Source organism: Mauremys reevesii, linkage group 3 (genome assembly GCF_016161935.1).
Source record: "Mauremys reevesii isolate NIE-2019 linkage group 3, ASM1616193v1, whole genome shotgun sequence".
NCBI lineage: Eukaryota > Metazoa > Chordata > Testudines > Geoemydidae > Mauremys > Mauremys reevesii.
In genome coordinates this window covers 9,739,121-9,766,106 of record NC_052625.1, presented here as the reverse complement: position 1 = coordinate 9,766,106, position 26,986 = coordinate 9,739,121, and the positions used below count along the sequence as shown (strand labels likewise).

The 26,986-nt window shown below is 42.2% G+C and overlaps 1 protein-coding gene across 2 annotated transcripts in view; it reads right to left on the bottom strand.

Annotated features, from left to right (window-relative positions):
- PLCB4 (phospholipase C beta 4) overlaps positions 1-26,986 on the bottom strand; it is a 407,328-nt gene that overhangs the window by 314,136 nt on the left and 66,206 nt on the right. Inside the window, exon 3 of one of the 2 annotated variants that reach the window (XM_039530679.1) lies at positions 4,060-4,147. The gene's annotated coding sequence lies outside the window, so the exon portion shown is untranslated. Of the gene's footprint in view, positions 1-4,059; positions 4,148-19,268; positions 19,370-26,986 lie in introns of those variants that run through there. The other variant, XM_039530678.1, reaches the window with a different exon arrangement.

Here is a 26,986-nt window from a genome sequence, read left to right as displayed (position 1 = left end):
CTCCGCTGCTACAATGATCAGCACCCCACACAACACACCTGCCAGGATCATGGGTCCTACGCATGCCTATCACAACATATGGAGTACTTTATCCAGGGCACTAAATGCCCCGACAGCAACTATGTGGATGAAACCAGACAATCTCTACGCTCTCTAACGAACTCACACAGGAAAATAATAAAAGACAAAAACACCCCATCACCTGTGGGTGAACACTTTTCACAAAGCCATCACTCTATATCTGACCTATCAGTCCTCATCCCCAAAGGAAACCTGCGAAACACTTTCAACAGACAAGCCTGGGGCTTAAATTCATAACTTAGCTAGACACTAAAAATCATGAACCGAACAGACACACTGGATTTATGGCTTATTACAACAATCTACAACAACCACTAAACCCACCTCACCCCCCCTTTTTATTTTTGTCCTGTGACTGCAGAGGTGTTAATGGACCACTCCACCTTGAACGGTCCTTTAGAATATGAGCTAACTACCTCTGCTAAACAATCTCTTCCACTTTATATTTAGCAGTGATGCTCAGAGTACCTTTTCCAGACCTGAAGAAGAGCTCTGTGTAGCTCAAAAGCCTATTTTGAGCTAAGTTGGTCGAATAAAAGATATTACCTCACCTACCTTGTCTCTCTAATATCCTCAGACCAACTCAGTGACAACAACACTGCAGACCTTTTTGCTAAGTCATTTTTCAGGGTTGAACTGCGCTTTACTCAATCATCCAGAGTGCTGTGTTTTCATATGCAGACATCAATTTCATATGCAGACATCAAATTCAGTTTGTTTCACTGTATTCCTTGTATGCAAAAATAAGGCACACGTTTTTAACAGTGGGGGTGAGTAATCATTGGAACAAACTGTCAAGGGAGGTGGTAGAGTCTCTATCTCTTGATGTCTTCAGATAGAGACTGGATGCCTTTCCAGATAATATGCTTAATCAATTAAGTTAATGGACTCAACACAGGTGTAACTGTGTGAAATGTAATTGCCTGTGATACATAGGAGGTCAGATTAGATAACCTAATAATCCCTTCTAGCCCTAAAAATCTATAAATCTACGCAACCTTGCATCCCTGTATACAGGATCTGGATCAAGTAATATCACAGTCAGATATTTTCCCACTAAACTGAGTATCAGTCATATGACACAGTGTAGATGACAAATGACATGATGGTTGAAGGTACTCTGCATGACAAGTCCTTGTTTTACATTTCCTTGTCCAGACTGTAGCTTTCTACCTCGGCAGAACCAGTTTAAGAGTGGCTAGTCTAAACTGACATTAAAAAACAGAATTTTGTCTGCTATTGCCAAAAGGAATACAGTGACAGAATCAATAGAAAACTCCACTATCATAAACCACCTATGGTTGTACAAAGGACATATGTGCTCAGGCACATTGTGTGAAGAAAGCAAACTGCCTTACCAGTAAAAAAAAAAAAAGTGTATAGCCGGTGGGTATTGCCATTTGGACAGCTTGGCACCGATCTTGCAATTAACATAACACACACACACTCTCTCTCTCTCTCTCTCCCTCCATTTCTCAGAGCAGGATCAGGGTGCATACGATCGATCTGAAAAACAAAAGCTACTCTGGATATCTTTACAGAATGGGTTATGGACTGGTTGCATGACACATCCAGATTAGTTCCACAGGAAAAAGGATTTGTAATGGCTCTCCAGATGGGCTGGAATTTTAGGATTATTCTTACTGAAAAGCAGACTGACTGTAATGACAGTGATTGCATCCTTTTTAATGACGTTTATAAGCAAACCATTACTGTCTAATGGGTTTTTAATATTTTTCTAAAATAAATGGATTATTTTTATCACTCAAAATGTAATAATTTAAAGCAGGCAATAAGTAAGATCCTCTTTTGTGTAAAATAAACAAAACGGCAATACCACAAACTCTGATCCTAATACACTTTCAATATACCTCAGAAATACAGGCTAATGTTTTATTTCTAAAATTCCCCAAAGACGTATATTCAGATAATTAATGTAAATAAAGGTAAAAATAATTAATAAGATAAAGGCTCCTTTGTCTTTAGGCATAAGAACTATTGGAATGCACTATTCTCTCTACTGTTCCTTATATTCCAGCCATATGTCAAATTACTTTTCTTACACACTGTACTAAAGCTCTACAGATGGGCACCAACTAGTACAAGAGTAGATAAAATATTCTATTTACATTTGCTAATGCCAAATTAAAAAAAAAAAAGCAACATTGATTTTTATAGAGTATCTGTAGTAGTTCTTTAGAACCAAAATTATCCTAAAAAACGCAGTTCAAAAATCTCTGAAATGAGCCATTGAAAAAAAGAAAGTTAGGTAACAATCCGAGGCGTCACTTACGAGCACTACGCACTACAAACAATCCCAGCTCATTTGAGCGCAAACACTTTCATTCTGCTTTGGCCAATGAAATTCAATATTTTTATGAAAAACTACAACACAGCCAAGAGTGAAGTTAAGATGACTCAATGCATTTGAAACAGACAGTCACTTAGGCCCCAGACCCTAGTGCCCAGCCTGACTGGCCGAGCCAGGGGTTGGGGAGATGTGGACAGGCCAGGCAGTAGGGTAAGTGATAGGAAGGGAAAGAATCCTCCATCCAGGATGCACAGCCATTCTGCATAGGGCTACTTCAGCCTACCGGCCAATCTTAGTCCAGAGGAACCACACCAGTTCCATAGCACAAGGCTGCTCTGCAGTGACTGAAGCGGGGGCTGGATCCGGCCCTTGCTGCAGGAAGTTTCAGGCACTAAAATAAAGCGCAGTAGCTAGAGTTTCCTGAGAAAACTCAGCATGTACAGGGTAATCTTTATCTTTATCACCACTCAGTTGCTCTGTTTGGGATGTTCCTGTATTCCAAAGGCTGAATGTTCATCTGGGTTCATACACTGAAATGTAGGCCAGCAGCAACTGTAACGTGGCATGTTCTGATCTACATTTTCCATTACCCCTACCTTCACTATAGTACTGACAGCGAAAGAGAAGGATTAAGCAGGATTATTTTTCCCTTTTAATGTTTAATGGGACTACTACAATACATGACATTTATCATACAGGATACACAGCACCGTACAGAGTCACACTGAACAGAACACCGTTATGGAATACCTGCACCTTTCTGTACCCTAATATAATGGGCAGTACACATATGACCATATTAGGCATTTTCATACAGAGAAGCTTCAATGCTGGTGAACATTTTCAAAGGTATCAGACAAATTCATTCAGCTTTCACTTTTTTTTTTTTAAGATTATTTTTGCTAATTCTAAAGCTACTTGTGCTTGCTGGGCTTCCTCTCTCCTGACCCCTCTTATCAGATCACACAGCGGTGAATTTATAATAATTTTCATGCCAGCAGAATATTACAGCACAGAATTATTACTTCACTGTAGGATCCCGGAGGAGCTGGTAAAAGGAAGTTGTATTCAAACAAATATTTTCAACAACGGCAAAGGGAACGCAGTAAAATTTAGTTTAATATTTGTGTGTTGTTTCCATTCCCACCCTCCACCCAATCACCCATCCCCAACAACCAAGACTGATTTCATATGAGTCTGACTCTAAGTGACATTACTTTATAATGTCCATCACAAGCCAGAGCTGCCAGAAATTTTTATTTAAATGGATTCTACACAAAGTTGAAATTAAATAACTGGGTTAAACCAAACTAATTTTCTTTTCTTTCCATACATAGTCTACGAGAACATGTCTTTTTCACCCGGAATGTATATCCAATCCAAGCAAACACATTTTGCTCTGGTCAGCAGTCTGACATGCAAAAAAGCAATTCTTACCATGAATAAACCACGAAAATGTGTTTCAGAATAATTTTATCGTATTACAATTGCTATTTCTGAGCCTGACAGTCATCAACCTGCTAAAAGTGCCATTACTGTGAACTAGCAATATGGAAAGTAATAAACAACATTCCTCTATTATTGCTGGGTTAAAATTCACAGAAAGAACCTTAAAGCATATTAAATATTTAACATTGTATTTAAATATTAAACTGTAAGCACAACACCTTTTCTTAAAAACTCAGAAGATATTTCTGGGTATGAAATCTTCAGGTCAGGTCTATCCGTCCAGATTCTCTCACTGTCTGCTGATCCCTATAAACGAACAAAGCACGAGCCATCAGTTTATTTCTTATTTGTTCAGCAAACAGAACTGGGTGTCACACATCTGTGCAGCACATCCTCACTGTGCAAACACACTGGGCTTGATCCTGAAGACGTCATTCAAACAAAATTCTTTTTTAAGGTAGCCTGCTCCGGTCAGTTTCCAGCCAATAGCTAGCCCTGGACCTAGGAATGCCATCCACTTAAACATAACATTTCCGGCTGAAAATTGTTCATATGTACTATGGGATCCAATGGCCAGGCAGCTGGTCTGCTCTGACTGCTCCTTATTAACTTTTCTGATTCTCTCATTGTTCCCTTTTGCTCCCTCTGTCCATCAGGAGTAGATACTTGTTGCCTTATCCTACACATAAGGCTGTAAGATCTTTGAGGCAAGGAGCACTTACCTATGCCTATCCAGTACCTAGCAAAATGGGGCTTTAATTCTTGACTGGGGCTCCTAGGCATTATAACAATACAAAGAATGTTTTTAACAGCACAGGACCTTGCTGTAGCTGAAAGGGCTTTGAGAGGAAAAATATTTTTTTCTAATTTGTTCACTTTATCTAACTGCATTTTGTGCCTGTCAGTTGTACTGTTTCCCCTGTGTAGTTATTTAATCAGTACCCAGCATTTTTGTGGGTCTTTAACACAACACGGAAGAGAAAAACCATTCCTAAAAAGTAGAAAAATGTGACTGTAAAGCAACCAAAATTGGAACGGGGATTCAGTGGCAGGTTCAGTACTGGAGGGTATTTTAACTCATTGTTCAAACAGACTTGATTCCAAACTGATGTTGTCCCTTTAAGCATGTGCTGCTGATTCTAACTGTCTCGTTCCTGTTGCCAAACACAGAACGAATGTGCTCTTGAGTTATGTTCCAACTTGAAAGTTTACAAAGGGAATCCTCAGAGCTAGAGCTAACACTGCGTGAAGCACTTTTACATTTGTGCCAGAAGCCACAAAACATTCAACTGCTCCATAAATGCAATATCCCAGACTATATTTCCCAAGCCCAAAGATACTGCAGCTCTGCTCTTACCATAAGTCAAACCAAAATCAGGTTGGTTTCCTAATGAAGGAAACCTGTAGGGGCCTTTAGTAGCATGTGACATGTAAGTTCAACTAGTTCAGGCACTGCCTTGTCCCATAAATTATGCTGCACTCCTGATCGTTTGCCCAGATGTGGTATTGTTCATATCCCTGAGCTTGTACTATTTTAATTTCCATAGCATAGTTAAGAAAAAGTTGAATAGGATTCCTTTCACTTTGCTAACATACATGGCCCTAACCGCCTGTAACCCATATGGCGCTGAAAAGGAAGTCCCAAATACCTGGAATTTCAAGACTCCCAATTGTCCTGTTCATGCTGAGAGTTGCTTATCTTTAGAAGTTTCAGCTTGCTGATCTGAACGACATAGGTACTGTTATCCTTTAACTTGCACAGAATATGTGGAATCTGTCCTAAGCTTCAAAGCAGTGTATTTATTACCTCTCTTGCAATAGTACCTAAAGACCCCCAAAATAAATAAATAAATAAATAAAAAGAGCAAGGGCCCTGTTGTTCTAAGTGATGTGTAATAAATAACACAAATATAGTACCTGCCCCAGAGATCTTACAGTTCAGAATATGGAATGAGACTCAAGGATGATTCCAACTTCCTAAATTCTGATGTTTACATTGTGCCTGTACTTTAGCAAATATTTGTAGAGATATGCTGCAAGTATGTGCATCCATTTCCTTGGTCACTTCACCTTTAAGAAGACTGCTGTGCATCATATCATACGTAGCACAAACAGCCTTCATTTCCACCACTGTCAAGACAGATGGATCGGACAAGCGTTGAGACTATCTTTTTGGCTAGAACACCTAAGCCAGCTGTAGCCATAGGTGCAAATCCCTATTTGGAACATAAAGGAATCAGCCAAGTTGAGCAGCAGTTTCTGCAATGCGCAGTAGATCTGAGAAAAGAACTGGATGCTACAATCGTTAAAACACTATCAAACAGGATGATATAAAACTGTTTTTAAGCCAGGGTCCTAAACTGCCAGTGTCACAAATCATTACATTCTCTAAGCAATATAGCCACTACCAGAATCAGTACGATTAACTATTGTTATTTTGAGCTATATTTTGCCCTATAGAGCTCTGAAATTTGAACTAAGTTAAGGATTTTTAAGAAATGACATCAGCCTCGTATTTAAAGTTAGGAAATCTAGTTAATTTAAAGTTAGGAAATTGATAACTCTAGTATTTTCTTCCCATCCTTAAAAAACAAAATGCTTCTCTAAATGCACAGCCTGTGCATCTGTGACAGCCATTCACATAAATTGGGATATCGTTTGGCTGAAAATGGTCGTTTTTTAGTGAATGTCCAGGTTACCTCTTTGCTAATGTCAGAAATAGATGGATCTTGATCTGAGTAAATATAAATTGCATTTGACTTTAGCACAATGTTTCTCAAACTGGGGTCGCCGCTTGCGTAGGGAAAGCCCCTGGCGGGCCGGGCCGGTTTACCTGCCCCGTCCACAGGTCCAGCCGATCGCGGCTCCCACTGGTTGCGGTTCGCCGCTGCAGGCCAACGGGGGCTGCTGGAAGCGGCAGCCAGTAAGTCCCGCGGCCCGTGCCGCTTCCAGCAGCTCCCATTGGCCTGGAGCAGCGAACTGCGGTCAGTGGGAGCCGCGACCAGCCGGACCTCTGGACGGGGCAGGTAAACAAACCGGCCCGGCCCGCCAGGGGCATTCCCTACACAAGCAGCAACCCCAGTTTGAGAAACACTGCTTTAGCAGGACTAATGAGAGACAGAGAGCCAATATGGAGCTGTCAAAAATACAGTACACCACCTTCAGCAAGACACAGGTTCTGAAGGCAAAATGAAGCAGACTAAAGACTTCTCTCATCAGGTCTCACAAGCTAAGAAAGGTTTGGCTTGGTCAATTCTTGAGCGTGGAGCCCCCAAAGAGAAACAAAAGATGCTGATGATTTCTTCAATGGATGGTACTTTCCTTCTGAGCCATTCCTGAACCAATGCCCTGCTAGGGTGTTAGAGTCATTGTGTTGTATGGAGGAACTTACTTTCAGAGGAGAGGCAAGAAAAACATCCTCGCCTCTTGTCCTCATTAAATATTGCATGGCACTTTTTGCAAGACTCAGGCTGGTTTTCCTGCCTCATGTCTAGTTGTGAGGTAGGTAATTAAGGATCCTCTACTTTTTCTACATATCCTCTATGTTTTCTACTGAATACAAGTTCCCTTTTTTCATTCGCTGTCCTACATTCTCGTGCAGTGCTGCTGTCAGGGGCGGCTCCAGGCCCCAGCACGCAAGTGCGTGCTTGGGGCGGCATGCCGCGGGGGGCGCTCTGCCGGTCACCGGGAGGGCGGCTGGCAGCTCCGGTGGACCTCCTGCAGATGTGCCTCCGGAGGGTCCGCTGGTCCCGCGGGTTCGGTGGAGCATCCGCAGGCACGCCTGCGGGAGGTCCACCAGAGCCACCAGACCAGCGACCGGCAGCGACCGTGCTTGGGGCGGCGAAATGGCTAGAGCCGCCCCTGGCTGCTGTGTATCATTAAACAGCTGCTAAGTTATTAGCAGCACTTATTATATAGATATAAGAAGTACGTACATACAGTAGCCCCGTTCATATGAGGCTTTTAAAACAATTTACAGTCAAGCATTAACCAAGCCTCACAAAAATCTGATGAGGTAAGTGTCGTTATACCCATTTTACAGTTGGAAAGCCTGAGGCACAGAGAGACTTGGTGATTTTTCCAAATTCACACAGGACCATACTGTGGCCTGGCTAACAGAGCAACATAAACAGAGGTAGCAGCAGGGAAGTAGACACGGGTTCCACAGAGCCACTATGTCCTCACCTCACCCTGGCACGAGTGAGCAAGAGGAGATGGAATGGGGCAGAAAATGGATGGAAACCTGGCACTACCTTCAATATGCCAGGAGGCATCGCTGCACTGGCACATCGGGCAGCATACACAGCCCTGGGTATAAACATGGGTGCAGTTTACTCCCTCCCAGAGCAGCAGATGAACCAGATCACAATGTCCTTCCCTAGATATTCCACACACAGTGCCATACTATGCAGCCCATTACACCGGCCTGATTGCTCTCTCACAATCTAGTCCAGAACGAGTTAGTAGAAAAGTCTGGAATAGAAAACAAGCCCAAAACACCTAAAGTTAGAAATCCCAAAAAAAAACCAAAAATAAAACCCCACAGAGGCAGCCAAAATCCATGTGCACTTTTGAAAGCTTGGGGCTAAATGATGAGGTTTGACAGAAGCGCCGCGGATTCAGAAATCCAACCCCCAGCGTGATACCAATAAATATCAAACAAAGGGCAGACTCTCGGAGCAGTTCCATTCTTCTTAGAGCAGGCAGGCCGTGGTGTAAAGTTGTTCATGTCAGGGCCAAATTATGCCCTCAGCATTGGGCTACATACTAGAGCACTGGCTGAGGTTACATGGGTGTAACAGAATGTAGAATACGCTAATACAGGGGTCGGCAACCTTTCAGAAGTGCTGTGCCGAGTCTTCATTTATTCACTCTCATTTAAGGTTTCGTGTGCCAGTCAGACATGTTAATGTTTTTAGGTCTCTTTCTATAAGTCTATAATACATTACTTTACTTGCAACAATAGTCTAGTTAAGTAAATAAGGTTTTTAAAATATTTAAGAAGCTTAATTTATAATTAAATTAAAATGCAGAGCCCCCTGGACCGGTGGCCAGGACCCAGGCAGTGTGTGTGCCACTGAAAATCAGCTCGCGTGCTGCCTTCGGCACCTGTGCCATAGGTTGCCTACCCCTGCGCTAATAAATATTGTTGATCATATAGAGCCAAATTTTACTGTTAAAACAGCACTTTATTCATGAAAAAAGTGCTATATACCAATTGGATTTTCAGGTTGCTCAGTTAAGCAAAATATGTACTGCCTCCTGTACAACAAACTTGATTTAAGTTGTACAATATAAAAAAGCAGTGATTGTAGCAGTGATTGTATAGGAAGATTTGGTCCACCTTCCAGTTGACTTTAAGGAATGATTCATTTAAATGATTTTTTAAATATTAATTGACAATTGATTTCCTTTCTTTAACATGTGTAATGCGCTTCTTAAAAACCAAGGAATCAATTCTTTTCATCCCACTCCACCTGCCTGACGGGTTTGCAAACATCTGGGGGAAAAAAAATAACAACTGAGTGGGTACATTAGCCATTGGTATTCCAGTTTTATGGATTACAAAAGTTAAGCAGTTTTAGAATAGAAATTATCACCATGCAAACTCTTCCTTTTTTGGAATGAAAAAGATGTTAAAAGTTTTATGAATCCTGATATTATTATGCTTTGCCTAACAAACACCAAAGGCCTACACACCTGTTAGCAAAAACGGATCTCTCATATTCAGATAATTTTCGTTCCTTCCTACACTAAGAAATAGGTTCTACAGCTTTTCATCAGAAACTGTGTGAACCAATCCCTTTGTTATCCCCAATTACCTGTTTAAAATATTTGAATTCCTCGTGAAGGTTATTTATGGTATTTAAATTTAAATGCTGCTAAGAGGAAGTTTTTAAACATCAAACTTTAATAAGAAAATGGAAATAGAAAATAACCCAAAAACTGAGGCTAAAGAAATGCCAAAATCTTTATTACATTTTGTTCTATTACAATGAGTTTTGCAAAGAAAACAACCCATTATGAAGAACAGAGTATTAATAAAAGTTTCTCTGCAAGTGCATATAGAATAGTCCCAAACTAAATTAAAATGGGAGGCAGCCAACTTTTTAAATCTGTATAAAGTAACATTTAAACCAGCAATATCATCCCCGGTGTACCTGTCATGGCTGCCTTTGACTATGAAAAACAAATTTTCCAGATTTCCGTTGCCTGTCCCTACAATACATAGTACTAACTAGAGTCACTGAAGATTAGTCACTAACATTAATCATTTCAAACTAATAATTTAAAGCTACCAGAGTTCTCTCATGATTTTAGTAAATCAGACAAGCCCACCGATGGTTTCCACATACAAGACATCCCAAAAATCAGATACACTGAATATTATGAAAATTACAAATGTTTTATTGTGGGTAGAGGTGGGCTGAATGGGAACAGACATGAAAATATCATGGGACTCTAAGATTTCAGGGAACCCCTGGCTACTACTAGGTAAAGCACAACTAAGGCAAAGAGGTACAAATCAGTGCACATATTCCCTGACAAATTAATTCAAGTGATTTTGATGTTTAAGTGTTACAAAGATCATTTTTAAAGACCATCATTCCTGCCAGTAACAAGGTTTTACCTGTTTTTAACTTCATGTAATTCATACAGAGTCAAAACTACTCATACACATTATTTTCCCCAAACACTTGTTTTAAAATACAGCAAGAATTGCCATTTAAAAAATACACATGCTTACATGGCAAAGAGCCATGGCAAATGTCAACTTTTATTTTGCTTTGTAGATTCCCACTTTTATAAATGAAGCCCTGCTCTTAACACAACCAACTCTTGTTGCCTGTAGTAGGAATGCTGGTAGGGACCTACCCATAGAAAAAATTGTCACAACAAAGCTCTGAAATCACCATTTACCTGAAAAAGCAGAATAAAAAAAAATCCAATCAAGTTCTGAAATCACCACTTATCTCTGAAAGGCAAGGGAAAAAAATCCACAACTGAGTGGAATGTCAGCATTGTCAATTAAAAACTCATATTCTGAAGCCGCAGGTCAGGGGAAGGCTAGGCATGCGAAATGGAGAAGCATCAGTGAAATGGAAATCAGTTGTTTAACATGTACACTGCGATAAAAAAAACCCTGGCACCAAGTCTCAGAGCCCAAGTCAGCTAACTTGGGCTCGGACTACGGGTGTAAAAATTGCAGTGTCGATGTTTGGGCTCGGGCTGGAGCCTAGACTCTCAGACCCTTCACCTCTCCATGCGGCAGCTCTTTTATCACCATATAGACTGAAGACCCTCAGCAGCAAGATATAGGACTTAAAGGTAAAGGTAATAATTGGAGATATACCAATCTCCTAGAACTGGAAGGGACCTTGAAAGGTCATCAAGTCCAGCCCCCTGCCTTCACTAGCAGGACCAATTTTTGCCCCAGATCCCTAAGTGGCCCCCTAAAGTTACTTTTGGAGGCTTCAATTCCTTAGTACAGGCTTCTTCTGTGAAGAAAGGTGGCTTCTTCTAAATGAACTTACCGCTTGTACAAGATACCAGACTACCAGCAATGCAAACTTAGATCTTCTGCTTTAAGCTGCATAGTACATGCAATATGGGCAGCACAACGTAAATTTCCGAAAGTTCAGAGGCAGGCGGAAATGGTGGAAGAGATACCTTTAGAGGCTAGAATGATCTGCAGGTCTCTGTCACTCTTTCTGTGCAACTGCTGAAAACGGTTTGGTCTCATCTAGACAAGCAGCTGCACTATTTTCAATCCTAGATCAGGGAGGGTCTCTTACTTAATGTAATGGAGCCAAAAGCTCTGGCAGCAGTAGAGAAATGTGGTGCGCCAACCCACAGCACATCTATAAAACAATTTGTGCCCATACACAGAAGTTCCCCCAGTGTTGCACCACCATTTGAATCAGACTAGTATCAAAGTTAACCGCCATGTGCTTCTCCTCTATGCCACTCTCCACCAGTGCAACGCCAGCGTGGATGCAGATAATTTCCATAATAGTTCCAAATATGCAAATACTCCTCCCTTTGCCTAGCTAGGTTATCAGCCCACATTCCACCATGGGGGTCTGCTCTTAGTCAGAGGCCATTTTACGTGTACAACGATCATTGCGCTTAGTTGCATGCTGTTTTCACAGTAAATAACTTCTACTCTTTGCAAATTAATCTGATTCTATCACCAGCATGTCTCAAAGGAAGCCATTTTACGAGCACATTGCCAACTGGCCCAGGGTAGATGTGCAGGCTCTGGTATCAGAATGGGGATAGAAGGATGCCAGGACCAGCTGAATTCAGTCACATTCAAAACTCCAGCGTATGACCAGGTGGCAAAGAGATCAACTGAGGGTGGCACAATGACAGGCAGTATCCAGGACAAGGAGAGCGTAAAGGGGGCTAGAGTTCCTGTGTGTAAGGGGCCAGGACAACAGCATTCAGTCCAGCTCAGAAAATTTGCCCCTTTTATGATGAACTGGAACAAGCCCTCAAGACTCACCCCTTTTCCCTGCCTGAGGCACGTGCAGACAACACAGCGGTGCCATGCATTGCACTAGTGAGAGACAGGGAGGATGCAGCAGAGAAAACCAGTGGGATAAGGAGCCGGACTCAGAGATGCCAGACATATTGCCAGTTTCCCTGGATCTGGAGACAGAAGCTGAGCTCAGCTGGAGGTGGAGAAATCAGGAGACGAGTGGCCCCTCTATAGCAAGAACATGGGGTTTTAGTGTAAAATGCATTGGCAGGGGCTGATTTTGCTGCTTTGGAGCTGTGGGAAGAGCTTCCCGGGTCCTTATAGCTGCCAGCATGAGTGAGGAAGTGTCCACCTCTGCCTCAGCTCCACCAGTCCCTTCCCTCTTCCACCTCACCACCACAAAACGCAACTGCCAAGGCTCCTCGCTAGCCTGCCCTCTTTGGATCCCTGTTATTCTTCAGCATCACATCCCCCTCCCCACCCAAAAAAGTACCCATAATTTTCATCTTCAGGGCGGAAGCTCACCAGTCAACAGGGCTGACCACACCATATGAACACACTCAAAATGGGGAGGAATGGGGGGGGACGTTTTCCTAGAGTTACACAACACCTGCAACGTAAACACATATGGGAGATCTTTACTACATGAAATGACATACTGAGCACTAAGGCCAAAGTATTTACGTGAGCCGGCATCTATCAGCTCATATGCCAAGCTGCAGCGCCTAATTTGCAGGCTGCTCTGATATACCTGCTATCAAATTTCATCCTTTCTGTTTTGTCATTTAACGCATGAAAAACATTCCTGGGCATACTTTCCTAGTCAAGTGATGCACAAGTAACACAGGCCATGAAATAGGCTGAAATAATTACACTGTTTCTTGCTGCTCTCAGACAGTTCTCTACATCCACCAGAGAGGCCAATTAATCTTAGCCCTCAGCACCAATCCTCTAGAGTTCTATCTGAAATAAAAGCTCTCATCCAGCAGTCCTCCTACTGCCTTGCAATCAACTTTTGGGGCAACATACATTTCCACCACCAGAGAGGATCACACAGCCTCTCCCTTTCATGGATCTGATCCCCCACTATCCTCTGTGCAAACAGCTCTACTGCAGGTGTATGTCTTTTTCCCCCTACGCTCTGAAAAAAAACAACCAGCTTTCGTTTCCTGGATTGGACCCTCCACAGAGGTGTTTTTAAGGGTCGTTATAGTGAGTACCTCATGGTCCCTCTTCCTTCCTCCCATTACGGCACTCATTTTCAATTCTTGTAAGTGTTATGAGTAAATTGTAATAATATGTCCTTACCATCTCTAGTCTAAAAGAAAAAATGACTCGCAAGGCGGCACTGGAATTCTAAACTGGAACTAAAACTGTTACTTTTATTGTACTTCATGAATTGCAAAGGATGGATAGGCTATTGCTATGGTTAGAAACTCTTTCATTTCTTGTTTTTCATTTTGGCAGCCACTCCACCGTACTGATGTCCTAAAGCAGGCATGGGGGCAGGATCCGGAGCATGGAAAAACTTCCTGAACTAAGCAAAAGAAGAGGAGGGAAGACCTGCGCCTGGATATATGTTCAGAGTCACTTTTCATATCTCTGCACATGTGCAAATTCAAGATGGAAAAAAAGAGGCTTGAGAGACAGGGCATATTCAAGCAGGCAAAGGGTAAGCACACTGGACTATCTCCAGAAAAAGAGGAATAAGAATGGGAAACCAACAAGGAGCTTTTTAGAGAATGCCTAAGGGAAAAGGCCACCTGGACACTCTTCATTCATCCCAGCCTCTCCTGCCCAGAATTCTATCATTGGGCTGCCCCTTAGTCTCCTTCTTCACAACCATTCCAGCGTTTACACGACTGTGGAAAAGAGAATTGGAACACAAATGAGAGGCTTTATATATATATGTAAAGCAATCCCCTGCTTTACCAATGATTTGCATATCTTTTGGTGAGGAAATACTTGGAGGAAGGAACTGATGCGGAATGAGTATTTAAGAGCAGACTGTTTGATATTCAAATTGTGCATAGACTTCCTTTTCCAGAAATGTATTTATTAAACACACATACACACAATAGATGTCAGGCTGACAGCAGTGCATATGAAGGTTAATGATGAATACAAAGCAGTTGGTCCAGTAAAAGATACTACTTCACCCACCTTGTCTCGCTAATACATACACTAAAGAGAGAGAGCATGTGTGTGTGTGTGTGCATATAAATATATTCTGATATACGCATGCATGTATGCTCAGACACACACATATGCATAAAAATAACGAGTATAATCCCACCACCAAATAGTCAGAAAAGAAGTATTTCAGATCAGCCTCTGGTCTATCAATATACCAATAGGGAACTATGCAGGGTACTCAGCTTCCACCAGGGTCATCAGTCTGCACAGGGAGCAGATTTCCTTCTGATGGTCTGGTGCTGCAACTCGGAGGGTTAGCTCAGCCTAGAAGTATTAAAAAGACCCCACTCCCAAACCCAGACCGAATCACTATCCTCAAATACTGCACATAAAGGCTTCTTCAGGGGCTGGGTGAAGGACTACAGCAGCAAAAATCCCATCAGACACTGATTTCAGTCTTGGACTCTCTACAAGACGACCGAAGGCCAGATCACCCACCACCATCTTGCCTCAGGTGCCTAGCAACTGTTTTTCTAAAGCTCCAGAAGACACTGTTCTTGCTGGGCAAAGAGTGAGACCTGGCCTCCATTTTGAGAAAGCACAAAAGAAATGGCACCAAACTATCCTAGTTTAGGGCTTTGTACCGCCACTCACCACTGTAGTAGCTCTACATCTTCCATAACAAATACACTAGGAAGTATGACGCCCATTTTTGCTGATGGGTGTCATGGAATCTCTTGTGCTTCTCCCTTTTTGGGTTATTAAAAAACACCCTGCTTTGGGTAGGTCTCTTTTTTTGGAAGGGGTAAAAGGAAGGGTGAGGCTGCGAATGCTGTTCTGGTTATGGAGTCAAAGATTTATCAGAAAGGACAGTTTCCCAGCATTTCCCAAGGAAAGTCAAATTCTGGATTCCTCATCTCCTCGAAGTTTTTCGATAGATAGATGCCCTCAACTGAAATTATTTCATCCCCGATCTTATGCACACTTCACTCTGGGCTTTGCAATCGGCATTGTCCCAGAGGAACACAGCCGTCTCTGTGGCTTGTAGATGGTGATGGGGGTCTCTGACATAGCTGGGACATGATCCATCAATTGTTCCAAGATTAGGATCAAAGACCTAGAAAGGCAGTGGATAAAGGGCTGGAAGCCAATGCAGGGATAGAAGCACTGGCTTGATGTGCTCATGGCACCATAAGCCATGGAGAAGGCAGACAGCCACATCTCGTGCCAGATAAAACCCATGCACTTTTCACACACACACACACACACACACACACACACACACACACACACACACACACACACACCCCTTCAGATGCAACAAATTACAGTTATCAAACCTGAAGGTGTCAAAAGCCTGGATCCCTGGGGCTACATCCTTATCCACAAGGAAGGGGTGGAGTTTCCTAGCAAGCTGGACGTGAAGGTGGCACTTTTGGGTTTTGATGCTAACTGCTCATCCAAGTTCAGTAACGAGTCAAAGAGGACCCAAGACTTTCCACTACTTTGAATGAGGGCTGTAAGCCTTCAAAAGAAAGAAAGGATCAGAGAACTGGCTAGCTCTTCAAAGGGTTCCCTCCGCCAACCAGCATGACTCTGATCTTGCATACATTGAATTTGAGCCAGCTGCTCTTTGTCCAGGAGCTGATCTTTTGTAGGTATTATAACATCTTATTAGTGCCAGTGGTTGCAATAGTGGAGAATGAGATCAACAGACAGTTGGCAGCAGAGCCCATAACCTCTCACTCTCGCTCCAAGTGGTCACAGTAGTCCAATCCACCCTTTAATCTGAGGGTGGAACTGAGCCTTTACTATTGATTAGCCCAATCAGAAATGTGGTTTTGTGCAATTTTTGATAATGGTTACTACTATCAACCAACCAGTTTGAAGCATCCTGTAATTTTATGACTTAGGAAATTTGATTTCTACCACGTTTTCCAACAATTCCCAGAATACTGTAGCACAGATGCTTTAAAATATGGAGGAAGTCAAAGTCTTCCTAAAACAAATGAGGTCCTGTTTTTCTTAGAGAGGCACTCATTCATAAGATGGTTGGCTTCATCTTTAGCACAGCATTCACTTCAGTTTCAACAGCAAAACATTTACACTAAAATTATCAGAATTAGTTATTCTGCAAATGACGACCGAGAATGGGATATAATTCATAAGGTAAAACCACAAATGAAAATGAATCATAAAGCAACAAGATTACAAAAAACGTCAAGCTAACGCAAAGGAAATATTGAAACAAAGTGAATAATCATGCGAAGGATGGAAATTATACCTACAAGAGTTAGAAATATAGGGTATTTAAATCGGATTTTAAAATAAAGTCATCACTTCCTACAAAGCAGTACCTTAAATATTTGGTACATTAAACAAGAAACGGTTCTAATATTTCTGTTATAAGTATAATGCAAATGGATTTGACAGACTCATAGTAGAGCTCTAAGTGCAAGACATTACTGGAACAAATGGCCAAAGTCAGCAACAGAAGTCAGCAGGGTACATCAGGTCAAAAGAACTGGTCATTTTTTAAAAAAAGATGGAAGCAGAAGGGTACAGCTAGTGACTGGATTTTGGGTGGTATATAACGATGAGATAGATTTGTATTTCCTGCATTTGTAAGGGAAGCCAAGATGGAATTTATCTCTTTACCCTCTCTTCTGTCTTTATCTCTTTTCCCTCTAGGTGCTTTCCTCTCTGTTCACAAATAATATATATGAAAGAGAGAGACAGAGCGAGAGAGCTTACAGAATAGATTATGCATTTTATTTTTAAATTCACTGCATAAAAAATTCTGTTTTAGAACAAAGCTCTTATGTGTGGGCGTACACCTATAAAATAAAAGCCATTGTTACTCCACCAGATAGGAATCCATACCCAGTGATCAAATCAAGCTTTAAAATTCTGTTTTGACAGCTAATTGAAGAGTTATATTTTCACCAGAGGTTTGACTTTTAGATGAATACCGGGTGTTTAGTGAGATCATCAAAAGACGACTCAAACCTGATATTTGCAGGCAGAGTAATATTAGCAGTTGTAAAAAAGTTTCCATGCGTGAAATGCGTACTATTTTATATTTCTCGATCATTTTGTTCCTTCCTAGAATTAGATGGCCATACCTAAAAATCTCATTGTAGATGGCAATTAATCTTACCCGTGACATACTGTTTTGGAATTTATTTTAATTACATTATTAAATTATCACTAACAGAAAGGAATGAGTCTGTTTCCAATTAATATTTATAAACTGCCTCTGTATGATACAAAAATGCACAGCCGTATATAATAGTAACCCTTCTGTCATATAAGGGCCTGGTTAGGTACCTGTGACCTGGAAGAAAACTGTGAATACAATAAATGTTATACTTTTTGGAGGTTAATTTACAGAAAACCTCTTCAAATAAATAATATTCCTTGTTTTGGTAAACACTTTATACACTAGTCAAGTAAGCTTACATAATATGATTGTCTATTTGTAAGGACACCATTCATTCTATTCTTTTGTATAATTAGGGTCTGTTCTATTTTTCTGTATAATTAACAATAACTCAGATCCTTAACCATAAATTCCTATAATTTTACACTTTCAAAGGGAAGTTCAGAGAGTACTAAGCAACATAATACTATTAAGCAAACATACTGCACACATTATCTATAAAAACAAAGTCTGTAAATCGTTTAGCATATCCTCTGCTGATTGTTTCAAAGTTGTACACCCCGCACCAAACACACATCTCTGCATGCAGCATAAACCTACCTCTGAGAGAAAGATTTTTTTTTCAGCTATTTTCCAGAATTACTCTCTTTGGAAAAATATCACCTGAGATATCCTTTAATCTCCTCTGTCCTTACTGTATACCAGCATAGCATCCTTTTTAGAAGAACCATATTTGTATTCTACTTTCAGAGATAAAACGACGACTAAGGTTGGATAACAATAATTGATAAGGATAAACAGGATTAAGTAACAGGTGTCTGACTGTACATAATTCAAAGTCAAATACGTATATTATTGCTGGCAAAATGGCAACCTTAGTCAACATCTTGGTTTAAAAGTTATAATATAAAAATATTATGTTGATACATTTATGTAAATTAGACTGGACTTTTTTTTTTTTTTTACACACAGAGCTAATACATGCATACACACATATATTCACACACATATTCTATTTAATAATAGTGCTCTCTTTCTATATTAAAGAATATAAAAAAACCTTCAAAGGCAGAGTCCCATTGTTCAAAACAAAGTTACTCTTCGCTAAATGACACACAGTGGTCACACACCACCCTGCAATCCGGATACCCATGAAAAACTACAGTGATCCGCTCAGCTGGCAATAAAGGTGAGAAGAAGAAGAAGAATTTAATTTAAAACAAAAAAGCTTGTCTGGTGTGCAGCAAGTGGAAGGATCCGTTCAAGCTGCGAGTTTGGTCTTGCAAAGATGCACTAATCCTGCCTCCTTTGCATGGCCAGCCAGAACCCCAAGGTTATTGCCAGTGGGAAAGGACCAGAACTCATGTCAGGCTCCCTGCAGGAAGGGCTTTCTCCCCTGCAACAAGCCTGGAGGAGCAAAATATAAAGCAACAATCATGCCCCCCTCCCCCCTTCTACAATCACACGCATTCACTCAGTCCCAAGCCTAGACACAGCGCTGGAGGGACGGCGTGCGAGGCAGGGACCGAAGCGGGGAAAGGGGAACCAGCGCTCCCGTCTGCCCGGCGTTCGCGGCGACGGGCGGCCGCAGAGGTGCAGCCAAGCCCCGCTGGGCGCCGCACACCGGAGCCTACTTCCCCTACCTGTCCCCTTGGCTTTCCGCTCCCGCTCCGGAGCGCCCTGGCTGCGTGCGGGGCTCACCGGGAAACGCATCTAAGGCTCGCACCGCATCCTCCCCTCTGCCCATGCACCGGGCTCCCCGCAGAAACCCCCGCCCCCCCGCGCCGCCTTACATCAGCTGCAGCCGGGAGGATTCCGGAGGGAGGGGGGGGGAGCAGCCCCGGCCAGCCCGCCCCCCTGTGCACAGGATGTGCTGGGGCTGAGCCGAGGAAGGGGGCGGGCGGGTGGATTCCGCGCTCCCTGGCTCCGTCTTTTGCACCCACTCCCCCTCTTCTGCTCCAGGCAGGCGCGAGACGCCAGGTCCCGGGGGAGGGCGCGCGCGAGGCTGGAGCTCGGTCCCTCCCCGGCGGGCGGGCGGGCGGCGCGTGCACACGCAGGGGACGCGGCCGGCGGGCCCGGGGCTCGGGTCAGTCCCCGCAGGGCCCCGCGCCGAGCCTGCCTGGCCGCCCCCGCTGCACCGGCCGGCGCATGACAAGTGCAGAGGCAGCGGGAGCCCAGGAGGAGTGGGTCTGTGTGTGCACGGGCAAAGCGTGAGTGCAGGGATGTGACAGCAGGTGTGCATGGGCTGCGTGACCACGGGGGTGCGCCTGTCACTCGGGGCAGCTGCATAGTGCAGGGGGGGGCCCTACAAATACAACACTCACTGCATGTGTCGGGGTGAGGGCATGAGCACGGTACTCCTGTGTATGTGTCCAGCCCGTATACGTGCATGTGTACAACACAGGGTGTGGACGGAGCATTCATGCGTGGTTACACGTGAACAGAACATGAGTGTGTGTGGCTATTTTCCTGGGCTACACAGGCTTGGAAGGATTAGATTTGTATCGGTAAACACTGATTTCCACTGTATGTACTCGCACTGATGAAAAATATTTGCATTGATAATCCAAATGTACTGATCAGCAAAGTAAGGAACAGCTGCTTGAGGCCTTCCAGTTTGATTAAAGGGTATTTGCTTTGTGTATTTTGACATGTGATGCTGACAACTTTAAGCTTTAATTTTTTTAATCTTAACATTGTAATTAAATAATTGTTGGGTGATTGCTTGTTGCACACCCCCCCCCACCAATTTCCCACAACTGAGCATTTAAATTGATAAATAAAAAATTCTTAAAATATATTTTGTAACTGAGCATTAAAGTCAATAAACAGTGAAAAAATAACCATAAACATTAATATCTGTCAAGTATAAAATAATAAAAATTTAAGGGTATCAGGCCTATATATACCTGTGTATATATATAAGGCTGTGCACATGTAAATATTTTGTGTATCGATGTGCATGTGTTTACTATAGAGGTAGTTTTGTGTAGTGTGTATGAGGGAGGACTTTGAGTCAGTAGTTTGCTAGTCAGGTGTTCAAGGTTACATATGTCTTTCATTCTGTCTGTCACCCAAATAAATGTAAACTCTAATCACAGCACATTGATTTTTGCCTTTTAGGTAGACTATTGTTACATAATATATATTTGAGTTCAGCTAGCTGAAATTCAGCATACAGTATTTGAGTTCAAACAATGCTGTTAAAGGATATAAGGCCCCTAATTCATAAAATATACAGCTACAAAGGAAAAAGAAGCATTTAATTTACTGTTTGGGTTCTTCTGGATCCTGACAAGTTGAAAGCAAATAGTTTTGCCAACCCACGGTATGCTACCACCTATATTACAGGAAATGATATTTATTAATGCCTGAATTCAAATTGAGAATGAGGAAAAGATTTGAGATGACATTTTCAGGCCTGGAAAAATAACATTCACAAGCTCTACGACTACAAATATTGAAAGCTTAATCACTGTGTTCTGACACTGTCGTAAAGTGGGCCATGAAGTTTGAGATACTGTCCAACTTTGATTTTTTTTTTTTTTATTGTGCACCAAGGTACAATACTATTTTAAATGAACTGCAGCACAATTTGCTCTTCCATGCTTGGGCCTGTCGTAAGCACAGACTGTCAACAGTGCGGAATTCTTTCTGTATCTCATTTAGCTATCTGTAGTATTTATAGTGTTATCGTCTGACTGCAAACTACAGTGATTAAGATTTGCATAGAGTTGCCCATACAGGAGTCCATAATATATCCTTCACTTCCCTGCTTACAGCGGCTGCTTTTCATATTCTCAACTGTTTCTCTCTTGTAGTTGATTGTTTACTGAAGAAAGGCTTTGGTGGAAGGGGTAGAGGGAATAGAGAATAATAGTGAGTTTTGCAGCATGCTCTGAAAATTGTCTGTTTTGGACTTTTGTTTACCTCGGTAGATAAAAGTTCATTTACATGGTGGGGGGGAGGGGTTGGTTCTCAACTGGCAATGCCTTCTCTCCCACCCTCATTAACTTTAGCAGTGGATATATTTGCACTGGTGTAGAACAGTTTCTTTACTTGCTTTGGGTCTACAATCCGCAAAAAGGCAACCCACCCTATCCCATAGTCGTTTATTTCACAAAGTATTGTGGGATTGGTTGCACAGTGAAACAAGGGAAGGTGAGGATTGATGGTACTGTGGGCAATAGATAGAAAGGAATGGTGAAGAAGGGTGGATTTAAGACTGGCAAGGCAGCGAATGATACAGATTGAGGAACTGGTTTGGGGAATTGCGAAAGGCTGGTGCTGAGTTTGAGCTGATACCGGCTACTGGGAGTGTCCTTCTACTCAACGAAGCAGCCCTTAGCTTGGGGCAATGCTGCTCCAAGAGACTAAAAGGAGCCCATACCACTGCCTCTACAATCCCCACTTCATCATCTCCACTGCACAGCTGAGGAAGGAAGTGTTGACCTGAATTTATGGGCTAGTTTGTTATGGCTCGCCACTGATCTTATCAGAAGATATTTAGGTTCTTGTCCCAATTCCGGCTACAGGGTTAGAGAACTCTCAGGTTGTGTGGCAAGGATATTTACACTGATGACAATACCAAATTGATAAAATCGTTATTAATATAGATGAAACAACAACAAAATGCTATTAAACACAGAGTCACAGAGAAGTAATACAATTCTATGACCCCTGGTGGTAACACCTCTATTCTAAAAGATTACTTAAACTAGCATACTCACACCCTTCCCTAAAGACCTGGTAGTAGGAGACAGAGGACCAGCCTCATCTCTGGCATGCTTGAGGAATTGATGGTCCAGGCTTCCCAAGTTGGTAGGGATTCGGTTTGAGTGTTGAGTAGCTAGGCTGTATTGCGAAGCTGAGCTGATAGCTTGATAAAAGATAGGTAGGCCCAACCTACCGTGCCCAAATCCTATTTCCTCACCCAAATAAATCTTACTCTATAGGTTAACATGTTCTGACATATATTCATATGTATTAATATTGATTATCTCATCCCTGAAACCGTTACCCTTGGCCTTACTTATGACTTCCATGTTCTGCGGTGTACCCTGTGGTTACCTATCTGTTCCAGACCTATGATAAATATATTCAGTTCTTTGTTCGGTTCCCCCGTTCAGTTCCCCAAAAACAAGAAGGGTAACCAGTAGGCCATTTATCTATGCCAAAGGTTACAAACACTCACACTGACTTGCTCTAGCTAATCATACAGGATAAAAGCCTGTGGGTTACTTGCATTACAGCCAACTTATGAATAACTATTATGAATAGCATATACTGGAATTCAACATAAACAAGACTCAAGAAAATAAAATGACTCAATAATACTAGCATATGATAGCAAAGTAATATGAATCAAACCAATGAAGAAAACACAATCTGCAATATAGCAAGCTAGCCTTATGGGCTACAAAAGAAAGAGCTTGACTGTGATTGGTGGGGGGCAGGAAGTATCGGAGCAGGGGAAGCAGCAGGAACAAGAGAAAAGGAGAAAATTGCACTTTCTCTGCCCTGCTTGACTCCCATCAGGTCTTAGGAATAACTGGGTGCTCCCTTTTCTTTCGGCAGTTAGGTACTCTCCACTGGATGCTCCCTTGTAACCCACTTCTTGGTTGTAGACTCTGTTGAGAAACACTGTCTAAAAGAATTAAGTTACTTAGCTGTGTTGTAAATTGAAAGACCAATCAGCCAGGCCCTGATTCATCAAGTGCCTTAAGGATTAAGACTGTATCTTGAACTGGCACCGAAAGAAAACTGGATACAGAGCAGTATTGTGATGTTTTCTTTAGAGGTTTTCTCTGTCTCAAAACCAGGCTGCTGCATACTATACAAGCTGGAATTTCACTGTTGCCTTCCTCTTCAGTGTCCTTGAATGTCTTATTTCTTTTTAAACTACAAATCGAGATATTACTTAAAGCTTTAACAATGCAACAAATTTTAATAATGTTTTCCCTACAAATACCAAAGCAGATCCTGCATGGAGCAAAAAATGAAGCAAAACACACTCACCAGTAAGAATTATGTACGTTATATATAAGCTGATGTGTGAGCTATAAGATGATGTGTTATTTGAGATGAGTGCATTACAGAAGTGGCAATAAAACTCGTCTTCTACACCACCCCAGCATGTATTTTTTGATGCCAGAAATTTAGCACAGAAACTATTCTGGTTGTTTGTTTAAAGAGTCCTAACTATTTGATTGGTACTGATTTTTACATACCACCACCTCTAAAGCAAGGCTGCTTTGGTACCATGAATCCAAACTGGACAGGCCACAAAGAGAGAGGGAAATGATGTGCAATAAGTTTAGAAAATTACAAAAATAATTTAAAATAGCTTTTCTATCAAATCAGAACGTCACAGTGTTAAGGTCCAGTATTTCATTAACTACTGCCTAGAAATTAAGGCATTATATGTCTCTTCCACTATATTGTCCACAAATATATTTATATATTGTATTATGATAGTGTCCACAGACCTCAGTCAGGAAAGAGACCCCAATGTCTCAGGTGTTGTACAGACACAGTAACAAACAGTACCACCTTGAAGAGCTTAGTCTACTTTAAGATGATGTAACAGGTGGGTGTAAATCAGAGCGAATAAGAGAGGATGGGAGTGACAGTGATGGTAACATGGTTACACAGAGTAGGTGTGTACATAATTAGCAGGGCCGGCTCCAGACCCCAGCGCGCCAAGCCTGCGCTTGGGGCGGCATGCCGCGGGAGGCGCTCTGCCTGTCGCCGGGAGGGCGGCAGGCAGCTCCAGTGGACCTCCTGCAGGCATGCCTGCGGATGCTCCACCGGAGCCGTGGGACCAGCGGACCCTCCGGAGGCACGTCTGCAGGAGGTCCACTGGAGCCGCGGGACCGGTGACCGCCAGAGCGCCCCCTGCGGCGTGCCGCCCTGCTTGGGGCGGCGAAATTACTAGAGCCGCCCCTGATAATTAGACACCTTCAAGTCATAAATTTAAGAAGAAGATGTAAATAAATACGTTAAGCAGGTATCAGTATTTACTAATTGTTACCCACTTCATTAGGTGGAAACTTCCCATAGAAATTATGATAAAAGTGAGTCTAGAGAAGGGATTTAAAGGCAAACATGGTAGTGTCTTTATGACCAGTTCAAGGAAGGTTTCACATCCATAGGGAACTATGTGGAAGAAAGAGCAAATGCAAATATGGGACAAATAGGTGATCAAGGCTGGTATCATTGACACAAGAGGGAGGATGGGGTAATGCAACAGGATATAAGAGAAATTATGAAAGCCCTTAAAGATTACAAGTATCTTGTGTTTGAGGTGAAGGTGGAGCCAGTGAAAGGGTTACAGTTAATACTATTTCATTTAGATAGAAACAAGTAAATCTGTAAGATTTCTAAAGATAAATAAAAAAATGAATATGGATCCATAAAGTATTGTACTTCCTTTTCACTGTTCAACTTGCTGTGATACTGTCACTAGCTACACTCTTTTGAAATCCACAGACTATTAGATTATATTTGGTAAATCTAAAAGCACAAAAGTGTATTACATCTGGACATGCCTGAAATCATACAGCCATAGCAGTGATAACCTCAGTAGGTCACCTAGTCCAGTCCCCTGCACTTGGGGGGATAGCTCAGTGGTTTGAGCATTGGTGCCTGCTAAACCCAGGGTTGTGAGTTCAGTCCTTGAGGGGGCCCCTTAGGGAGCTAGGACAAAAAATCAGTACTTGATCCTGCTAGTGAAGGCAGGGGGCTGGACTCAATGACCTTTCAAGGTCCCTTCTAGTTCTAGGAGATAGGTGTATCGCCAATGATTTTATTTTTAGATGTCCCAATTTCGGGGTCTTTTTCTTATATAGGCTCCTATTACCCCCGACCCCCTGTCCTGATTTTTCCACATTTGCTGTCTGGTCACCCTACCAGCACTGAGGCAGGACTAAATATTATTTTGCCCAGTCCTGAACATCTACATTGCAGGTTTATAGTCCTGCAGGCTGATGCCCGCAAGCTCAAATCAGCTGACATGGGCCAGCCCTGGGTGTCTTATTGCAGTGTAGACATACCCCTTAGGAACTGTTCCTCTGGTCCCAGATTGCTTGAGCACACTGTTCTCTGACTCCACCCTTGATTTCTCTCACTGTTGCCCTAGCATGCCCTTTACATTAGAGCATTCCACGGTTGCCTTTGTAAGGTTGGTTTAAGTTCCTTTGTCACAGCAAAGAAATCTTATTGCGGTTTGAAGATCTGGCCTAATATTTTCAGTATTATAACTCCTAAAAATAACGTCGTAAAATACAGTGACTGGAAATATTTAGGTAATTGTACACATACTATAGGAATGTCTAGCAGAATCACATACTTCCGACGAAGTGGGCATTCACCCACGAAAGCTCATGCTCTGATACATCTGTTAGTCTATAAGGTGCCACAGGACTCTTTGCTGCTTTTACAGACCCAGACTAACACGGTTACCCCTCTGATAGTGGAATCTTAACATCGGTGAAAGCACAGTTCTGTTAGACATACTCCTCTGTACTTTTACAGCCTTTCACCTTCCTGTGTCTCCTTTGTGACCTGACTTCTTACTCACTGTGAGGAAGGGCCATCATCAAAAGGCCAATTCTGGGGAGGCTGGCCGTGGAGTAGAACTAGAGTCACTGGCAATGGCAGCTTTAACAGCAAGTGGATTCCACATTAAAAGACTGTTTTAGAGTTGTATAAAAGGGAGGCTGTACTAATGATCTGGAACTCCCCGCTCAACCTGTAAGTGACAGGCGCAATCCTACACCATTAAGATTGAATTCCTGTGTCCTGAGTACACTTATGGCATAACTTCCTATTTGCACATTCGGATTTCCAAACACAATACAATGGACAGTGGTGGTTTCATTTATATTTCTCAACAAATGTCCTCCTTAGGGCACAGCAATTTGGAGCTAGAAATTGAGGACAAACGAAAACCAAAACACACACACAATTTAATAGACTAGGCATGAGACAGAGAGCCTGAAAAACCTGGCTTCTAATCTTGCTGCCACCACTTACATGCTAGCTCACTATAGGCCCTTTCTGTATCAGTTTCCCCGTTTGTAAAATGGATATATTAATACTGTCCTAACTCAGAAGTGATTGCAAGGATCAGTTAAAGGAAAGGATTACATAAATGCTAAACACTATGACTTAAAAGAGGGAAGGCTCAGGAAAGTATAAGCAACATTGACATAAATTTAGGGCTAAAAGATCCTACATTTTAGATTTTTTAATTACTCCTACATCTACAGCATTTGGGGCATATTCTGTTGTTTTCCTATTGTTCCTTAGGCTTGCCGGCCACATATAGTTTGGGGCAAGGGGAACCTCAGGAAAAAAG